This window comes from Oxyura jamaicensis, chromosome 5, assembly GCF_011077185.1.
Source record: "Oxyura jamaicensis isolate SHBP4307 breed ruddy duck chromosome 5, BPBGC_Ojam_1.0, whole genome shotgun sequence".
NCBI lineage: Eukaryota > Metazoa > Chordata > Aves > Anseriformes > Anatidae > Oxyura > Oxyura jamaicensis.
Genome location: NC_048897.1, coordinates 41,119,264 through 41,128,894, shown reverse-complemented (window position 1 = coordinate 41,128,894; position 9,631 = coordinate 41,119,264). Strand labels below are relative to the sequence as shown.

At 38.0% G+C, this 9,631-nt stretch overlaps 1 long non-coding RNA gene across 1 annotated transcript in view; it reads left to right on the top strand.

Moving 5' to 3' along the window:
• The first annotated feature begins 2,928 nt into the window (after positions 1-2,928).
• LOC118168468 overlaps positions 2,929-9,631 on the top strand; it is a 122,450-nt gene continuing 115,747 nt past the window's right edge. The window contains exon 1 of the long non-coding RNA XR_004751577.1: positions 2,929-3,066. This is a non-coding gene — a long non-coding RNA (uncharacterized LOC118168468). The remainder of the gene's footprint in view (positions 3,067-9,631) is intronic.

The window sequence follows — 9,631 nt, the reverse complement described above, 5'->3', positions numbered from 1 at the left end:
TTCTTGATTTCCACTTGTCCATTTTCTGCTCAATTCTGTGAACCAAACTGTTAATAGCCGGAGGCCTGGTTACTTGGCAAGTGTGAAAGAAGCTGGTGTGGGTAAGCCTGCATGGGCAGACCGCAGATTTGACATCCAGGTTCTGATCAGATCTGAACAAGAATTTTAATGAATCAGCACAGGTATTTACCTCCATTGGACAGTTACACTAAACACGCTTGGGGCTGGTTAGTATCAAGATAGGTAACTTCCAGAAGAAAATAAGGAAGAAAGAGAGCAAGCAAGAGAGGCACCACTCCTTCTTTTGAACATCTCATAAATTAAAGCCTAAACTTCATTAAAGAATAGATATCTGCTCAAATGTCTTCTTCCAGATAAGATACATGTAACTGAGGTACAAGATCAGTTCTATTAATTACGTTGAAACTTGCAGAGCTAATCTTGATACAACTCACACTGTTGAAGATATTTAAAAAATAATAATAATAATAAATTTGCTATCAAAGAAAACTATGTTTTATATCATAGCTAATAATGAGAAATAGAATTATTAGCAGTATTATTAGAAGATGTTACTACTGTGTCTATACCTGTGAGACATTCATCATCCAGAGCTTCTGGCATGTGGCTAGTTTGATGAAATAACTCGGGTTGACTTTATGGGCAGGTTCTTCATCATATTTTTGTAAAAATTTTGTTCTTGCAGAGTCTGCCTCTAAGAAGGGTGCCTTACTACTATCAACAGCAACACTGAAAAAATCTATTATTTTTATTCTTTTTTTTTTTTTTTTTTTAATTCACTTGTGTGCTGGTAGCCCAAAACAGGACAGTTCAGTCTTATTTTGCTAAATATCTTCCAAACATTAAAAAATCCCACACACAATGACTTATGTCTTCCCCATCAGACAACAGACCTATGGTATGAAGGTACCGTAGAGGCTCAGTCCACCCCTAATTAAATATATCAATGAAATACCTTTTAGCAAGTGAGGCCCAGAATTTCTGGAGAGACACTGGAATGCTTCCTTTCCCTTTGGCTGCCCTGTGGAGCACCAGTGGACATAAGAAGGAACAAAGAAAAGATGAGGCCAAGAAAGGTCAAAGCTGAACATTTCCCCTATATTCTGAAGAGGGAACTATTTCAACTTGAATTGGATCTGTATTGCCCAAGGGACAACCTACTGCTTAGACCCTGTTCCTACTCCCATCTGTAAGAAATATTTCCTATAAGTTCAGCTATTTGGTGCAAAGCAGATTCCATATGGTGGGAGATATAAGACTTCTGGGAATATGACAGTTTATAGCAGTTTTTTTGGTAATGGTCATGGATCTTATGTGTTGAAATGTGTACCGCGGACCTGGCATGAGCTCACAACCATACAAAAGGACTGTGTCACTCCACGCTTCTCAGTTTGTGGTGAAGTACAGAGGGGAAAAACAGGAGAAATAAGATACGGCCAAGTTTAACTTTTACAGAAGAAAACAGAGAGGACGATGCAAAGAATTTTCTGAATATCCAGAATGGAGGGACTGTGGTTTGCACATTCATAGTTAACTGGCAGTGTGTGGCTAACACAGTTTGGAATAAATGGGCAATGTAAAATATACATGATCTGTTGGTTTCTCTGCACAGCAATTTCTTTGATGTTTGCTGTAGTGTCTATTTATAAAATTTGTGCTTGCAGGCGGGACAACATGTGATTCCTTTTCCCCCCTACAGCATTTCAAGGATTTTGTTTCCTTATTAGATTTTCTTTAAAATTAGGAGAAATACAAGAAGAAAACCCTAGCCCTTCAGGGCCAGTTGCAAAGATCCTTTGTGCATGTTTTCACGCTGCAGGTTGATGATACAGCTACAGTTTCTATTCTGAATAAAATGTTAAGACTTTACAACAAAGGAGACAAGGTGCAGTACTCTGAGTGTCACCGTCCCTGGACAGAAGCAGAGATCTTTTAACCCTATGCAACAGACTGTCCTGTATGATGATGTCAATTGCCAGTATGTAATGTATTTGATATATGTCTTTATTTCTGTAGATCACAACAATGTCAGATGAAAAAGTGATGGGTCGCAGAGGAATTGTTTTGTGTAATAGTTAATAATAAAAATAATAATGAAATAATTAAATTAAGCAGCCAACCAAGTCTCATCAGTACTTTGAAGGAGAGAGCAGAGCAGGACAGCTAGGAAGAAAGAAAGATTAGGAAGAACCAAACTAGGAAAATGTCTTTGTGGAAATTAATAAAAAAATAGATAAAAGGATTTTGAATATATCAATGTGTACTTAGAAAAGAGTAACAACAGAGCAGGGGAAAACACACACACACACAAACAACAACAAAACCAAATAGTTTTAACAACGACATAGCAAGATACACACTTAAGAATACTTAGAGCTTGAATGTATAGCTCTTCTGGGAAATTACACACTTGGAGTTACTGCCAATAATGCCCTCTTCTGGTGATGCTATTGCAAGTAGGAGTGTCAGTCATCTCAGGACCCTGCAATTTCAATGTGCAGGGCGAATTTAACTGTAGTCAGGGAGAGACTTTTATCTGAGTTAAATGTCACAACCCCCTTTACCCCCGCCTCAGTTCCAAAGACTAGCTGTAGGTAAATTATTTTAATAAGGTAAGAGATAGCACAGTACAGTTTTCTTTTCTTCCATTTTTTTTTTTTCCTTACCCCAAATAATGCTCTCTATGTCATCTGTATATTTATGATAGCTCAAAGACATGGGTGTGTGGATCTAATTAAAAATGTGAAAGGGTTTAGCAGCCTGCTGCTTCCCTGTGAGTCTCTTGTTGCCAACTCTTGGCAGCTCTGCTGTCACTGAGCCAAATGTTTAGTCTTCAGCTGAACTACTGCCAGTGAGCTGCACTGCATTCTGGGACCATAGAGCCTCGAGGTACTGTGTTAAACTATCTCACATAAGGATGTGCAGTGAGCTGGACTTCATATTCAATCACCCAAAAGAAAAGTGAAGGAGAAAGCCCACTTTTGCCTGGTGAGCCTCAACGTCATGTAAGACACAATGACCAATTCCTTCTGGATTTTACATCAGGTAAAACAAATAGTTTCTTGAGGTGGATCAACCTATGCATTTGTTTATGCAATAATGGCAGTAGTTATATTTAGCAAATTTAGTTTAAATCAGTCTGTTCTGGATACTGAATTAGAGAAAGAAATAACAAAAGCCTGGCTTTCTGCAGTAGGAGTCTGGCCTCTAAACCAATACCTCATGCTAAATAAACATAGTGCAACTCCCCTCCAGGTATCCTTAGCAAGCATGGGGTACAGTTTGGTCCAAAGTTTATTTTATTATTTTATTTTTATTTTTTTTAAAAAAAAAAGTTTGGCGTATCTTTCTTCCACCAGTAACAGGAAAGACGTGATGATAGAAATGTGCTTAGCACAGTTGCATTGCCTAATAAATTCAGGTATAATGTGAAAATAGATAGGGTTATAGGCTAAGCTGGCCTGTAGGCTTTGATCGGTGCTCCAACTCACTTAGGGCTTAGAGTGGACTGGAAGAATTGCCAGGTCTCATGAGTCAGTGATGGATTTCCAGTAGATCAGAATTAAATTCTACTTTTATCTGTTTTCCCCTGCACTCCTTTCTGGAAGGGAAATTACTTCTGCTAACAGCAAAGCTGTGTGTGTCGTCGGTATTTTCTTTCTCTTTCCTATTTCTCTGCTGTCCCATTTCTCATTCTATCTTTTGTTTCCATGCCATTCTTACCTTTACAGAATTTTATAGCCTTTTCCTTCTTGTCTTCTCATTTTTACTCTTCTCCTAAGGTTTTTTTTTCACCTCATCTGCCTGGATTTAACTTCAACTTTTTTTTTTTTTTTTTTTTTTTTTTTTTTCTTAACTTTTACTATTCTCTTCTGCTGCTTCCCTTTACCATCATAACATTCTACCTGGGAGAAAACCAAGCCACCTCTAATGTTAGTCTAGGGACTTAGAAGACTGATGCTGTTGCATTTTATATCTGGAAATGTTTTCTTTGTAGGTTTCTGAAACCAGTACAATGGTGAAATAATAACTAGGTGCTCCTGATTGCACCATTGCTCCACCTCTTAATGTTGAGTATTTAAGAATAAAACTACAGTAAAAAATGTTGGCTTCACATCAAATACATGTCTGCATTCATTCATAATGCTAACTCTAGATTAGACAGCACTAAAGGGGCAGAGAGAGAGGGAAAAAAATAAACATTTACACTAATAGATCACACATTGTTTGCAAAAAGGCATTTAAAGGAATAGAAGCAGACACAAGTGTGCAACACACCTGAACTCCACCTCTTTGATCTTTCCTCTGGGGTCCTTTTTGTTGCACCAGGCCTGCTCTGGGAGGGAGGCAGGCCTCAGAAGCCTCTTGGCATACAGCCCAGGCTTTGTGGGCCGCTGGAGAGATGGATAGCTAGGTGCAGAAGTGCCCTGAGGCAGGTGTTAAAATGTTGTTCCTAGTTCCTTGGTGGTAATCATTGCAAAACAATCCTGTCTGCTCTATTCGTATCAACAAGCTGCTTTCCCTGGCTCGTTGCTAAGAGACAGGACTGTTGCTTACAAGTTGCTTGGTGCCTTAGACTTTCATAATTTATAATTTAATATCTTAGCATAAAAATTTGTGTTATTTTTTTTTACATTTTATTTTGCTACCAACCCAATAATTGTCACATAAAACAAAGGTCACGTCTCTACCGGAGTAGCAGTTGTTCTTATAATACACTTTGCCTTTGTAGCGTTTTGGTTCTGTGAAAAGAAAATGCTATTATAAACTGAAGATTAATATCATTTTTGTCCATTAACTTCTTGTATTATATGACTGGTTAGGTCAATGGATTCCCTCAAGATTTCTTCACTATTGAAAACATGTTTCTGTCCAACCAAGAAGGAAATGAATTGAAATGATTTCAATTATCACACGAAAGACGTTGTCTCTTCTTGCTCTACACTTCAGCACCTAATAGTTCAACTCATCAATCCTACTTTCACGAAGTTCAGCAGTAGAGATGTTTAACCAATGCCAGAAATTACTCTTGTGCATTAATCTAGCTTTGTGAATATACAAACCTTACCTTGCTAAAGTGTTTTGTACTTAACGCTAGTTAAATCAGCTCAGTGAGGAGTAATGCCAAAGTGGAAATTAGAATAATTTGCAGACTTGTTAAATTGCAAAATAACTCTGTCACAGTTCACCAGTTATATGTATATATTTATTTATGTGTGTATATACATATGTATATATATATATAAAGACATTATTTCACTACTCCCTTTGTAAAAATTAAGAATACCAACCTGGGGTTAGGATTTACTTGACTGTTTAACAGGAGAGCTGTACATACAGCTGGTGTTGTGTTATTAAATTAAAGCAGATTTAAGAGCTGTATCAATACACAACCAACAACTGCATTGCTACTATAAATGATTTAAAAACCTGAAGGCAAATATACTTGTTTCCCTCATTTCAGTGAGCTGGTTAAGTCAGTTAGAACCAAGAAGTACAGAATATTAGAGAGAGCTGTAGAAAGGGTTATGGAAATAGCACTGCTGCAAAGAGTACCCACCTTGCAAAGCTTGTGAGGGAGTGTCTACCCAGTAAAATCAAGGTATATTTTCCAGCATACCTGCCTTTTTTCCATTCAGCAACACCAGTGAAGTTGTCCTTGCAAGAACAGTGCAACACAGCCAGGGTTAAAGCACATACCACTACACCTTCCTGTCCTAGCTGGCTAACATAAGAAAAATTATGTAAACATGTCCAATGGTGACACCTACATTTTTTGTTGGAAGAGTATTATTGAATGCTTCAGCAGTTTAATTCCCTATTAGCTATATAAGCATGCCAGCCAAGTGTATTTTAGTCATTCTAAATGCAATGATCAGTTGGTCCTCTTATCAGTTAAGGCTAATCATAATGTAACCATGCTCATCTGTGTTTGCGATAACTCTCTAATGAATAGTCAGATATCTTCTGTGACTTCCAGTAGTCCATAAGAACTCTAGTTGTTCTCAGTAGTGTGATGTGTGGTACTACCTTCAGTTTAGAAAGATAATCCAGATACAGCTTAAATAAATGGGATGCCAACCTTTTCATAGGTTCCTGAAACCCTGTTCCCCAATTCTGATTTAAATATCTCTCCTCCCTAGTGTTAAGTAAGCAAAATGGGATACAAAACAACACAAAAGCCTTTGTCAGTTGTTATTCTGTTATTTGTGAAATTAGAGTGAAACTGAACGAATTTGAGGAATCTGAGTGAAGAGAACATCCTCCTCATATTTGCCATTCTTATGAATAGCTTTCACAATAGTACATTTCCTGTAAAACTGGGGTACTTCATAAACATGCAGGTGTAATGCCAGAATACATACCTCTTTTATATAAGTTCATGTTAAGAAATTATTGCTACTGCAGCTATTCACTCAAACATCAGAAGAGATTAATAGGAAGGAGAAATATCACTTATTCATTAACCTTCTAAACAGAGCACTCCCATTGACTCTACACATGCATCACAACCCTCCACAGAACCAGCTAGAGGATATATGGCCCCAAAAGAGGGCAAACTCACATCATTGCAGCCTAATAAAATGATCTGTTACAAAAAATTCTGACCAAAGATGGGCCTTGAAAACAATATATTTTATCCTGTCTTAATGGGGGTTGGGGAAGGAGGGTCAGGGAGAGGGAGAGATCATTAGGTGTCAAGAACCACACACAATTTCTCAGGTAACATGAACTGCAAACTGAAATATGTCCACAGACTGTGTATTAACCTTCTCAGAGGTCAATTAAAAACTTTGAAGGAGGAGAGAAACTCAGAGGATTTCCATTGTTTAAACTCTTATAGGGATTGTGGAAACAAACGGATTTATGATTGGTTGCTACTGTTTAGGTTCTTGGGTGAGCAACAGGTACCAAAGGCTTGGGAATGATTGTAAAAGCACAAAAGAAATATGCTAAAGAAAGTGTAGCTAAGTGGCAAATCTACCATTTTAGTATTTAGGTTAAGTCTGGTGGGAGGAAAAATAAGTGATATGATCTTATGACTGAAACCCACATGTGAAAACATCCAAATGGTCTCGAGGGATTGTCATCAGTTGTTAACTCAGGTGTATCAAGTCCATAGTCTAATCTGGAACTACATCTCTGGGGCTCTGCCAGAAATCTGATAAATTATTCTATCATACAAAATCAATGTGTATTCAACAGGCCAAATCCAGGGGTTAAAAAGGCAAGGGCTGATGGATTATTATCAAGGTACAGTACACTCATTAATGGATTCATTTGTATTTTTTTTCAGAACAGAATAAGAAATGATTAAACAAGCCATACGAACAGTGGTTAAATAATCAGCAAAAAGTGAAAATACCCTGAACTTTCAGCAGGCCAGTCTGAATATTTTTCAGCTATTGATACTTTTTAAAGAGTTTTTGTTTGTTTGTTTCCCCACCTAAACTATATCTTGCCTTGTCTGGCCTACAATCTCTTCTTAAACTAGGGACTGAAGGACTGTAACTCAGGCACACTTGTATGTCAAGAAAACCGTCCTGGCAGCTCACAACTTTTGTGTGAAAAAAAGGAAATGATCCTCTGCTGCTTTTAGTTGCTCTGCACAAGCAACTAGTATTATTTATCAAAAGACAAGAAAAAAAGCTTGCTAAGAATCAAAACAGTTTATAAATGTAAGAATTTGGCTGAAGCTCGGCTGTAATGGATTAACAAAACAAAACTGAGAAGACAAAGCTCATCAGAAATCACATTTTTTCAATCACCTGATTAATTTTTCCTAGGGATACATCAAGTTCTCCTGAGAAGAGACATGGTCCTGTGCCACCCAGCAGGCACTCAGCATCTTGAATTATCGGACCCCTCTTCAGAGAAATGCATGAAGAATACGGGGGAGGGCTTTTTGCTGCTCCCCTTTCAGGCAAAATGCCCACTGAATTCAATAGGATTTTTTCATGAGTAAGTCAAGCAGGATTTGGCTCTGGAAGGACATAACAAGATTGAATACACTTGGTTCCCAGTAATGGCATCCCATTGTGCTGTGGTATGGTAGAACATGCAGTGCTGGAGTGCATTCTGTCAGTGCCTCTGACTTCCCGAGGATATTGTAATATTTCATTATTGTAAACTAGAAGAAAGGGATCTGGTAGAATTAGGACTGGAGATTATTGTAGGGTTTTTCAGTAGTACAAAAAAAGCAAAGAAATGTAACCCTTATGAATACAGGATATTAATAGCTTACATTTGCTCTGTGAACTGTCTTTAATTCCAAGCAAATTGAGGCAGATGACATGTTTCTCAGCAGTGCCTAGTGGCTCCATTCTAACTTATGGATACATTACCAAATATCTGACTAAAAAGGCCCAGCTTGCAAGTTGATGATTGTCTCCTGTAAGGAACTAAATGATTTACCTCTCCCTGATTTCATTGACTTTACCAAGCTGGCGTATCATGTTGGCTTTGAGAAGCGAGGCATGTGAAACAGGCCTTACAAAGCACCATGAGGACTTGGCTTATGCAACAGGGTAAAGCCTGGTGTATTCCCTGGCTCAGATATGTGCATTCCCATCCATGGACCCTGGACACCTCTATCACAGTGCGTTGCAAACATGCAGTCATAGGATGATCCAACTTCAGGTGACCCACAAATCCTATATGCCTTGCAGTTTGCAAGCTCCAAAGCATTTCTAGAAGGACATCAGATGCAGCTGATCTGAACCATGGCATGTATACACCATGGGAGTGAGCTCTGCCCATTTGTAGAGCAGGCTACAGGGTATGTTGGGCTCAGGACAGGCAGTAACTCAGTCCATGCTTTCTCCTGGGCATGACTCAGACTTGTTGCCTGGTCAAGGGCTTCTGTCCAAGTGGTATAATTGAAAAGGTGAATATGAACATAGGCAGGGACTTGCATGAAATGTGTTTGCTTTGAATATGTTGTAGTTGTGTTCAATTTGCACCTACAAACATACAAATTTTATTTGCTCAGGTGAATTCTTGACCAAATTTCTCACAAATTCTGAATGTTATAGTGTAGTCAATGTACTCTAGACTTCTAACAGATACTGGTTACTAAACAAGCGTGTCTGGCTTTGCTAGGTCACCCTGCTATAAATCTGTGGCCATCCTTACCTATAGTTCTGACTATTTGAAGAATGTACCAACAGGCACAGTAGTTGTACCAATTCTCAGAAAGTTGGAACTTTCCTGTAAGAAACATCTCTGAATGTTATAGTGAGAGGACTGTGGGAATCCATATGTGATTTTTTAATCACCCTGGCACAAAGAAAAATCATTTGTCCTGTTTGGGGTTATTTTTCCTCCATGGCAAATGGTGCATCTCTTGCTATTCTCTGTTCCAAAATAATAATATATTTGAGCCTTCTGACACACACAGATTTTTATTTTTTTTTTCTGAAAAATATTTTTTAGAGTTTATATGCTGTATATAAATGTGTGCATGTGTGTATACATACACACAAAATATTGCTGAGCTGAAAGTGGAAAGTATCAAATGTACAGTGAAAGTAGCAAGGGCTAGTGTGAATTAGTGATATTCTGAAAGAAAGAAAGAAAGAAAGAAAGAAAGAAAGAAAGAAAGAAAGAA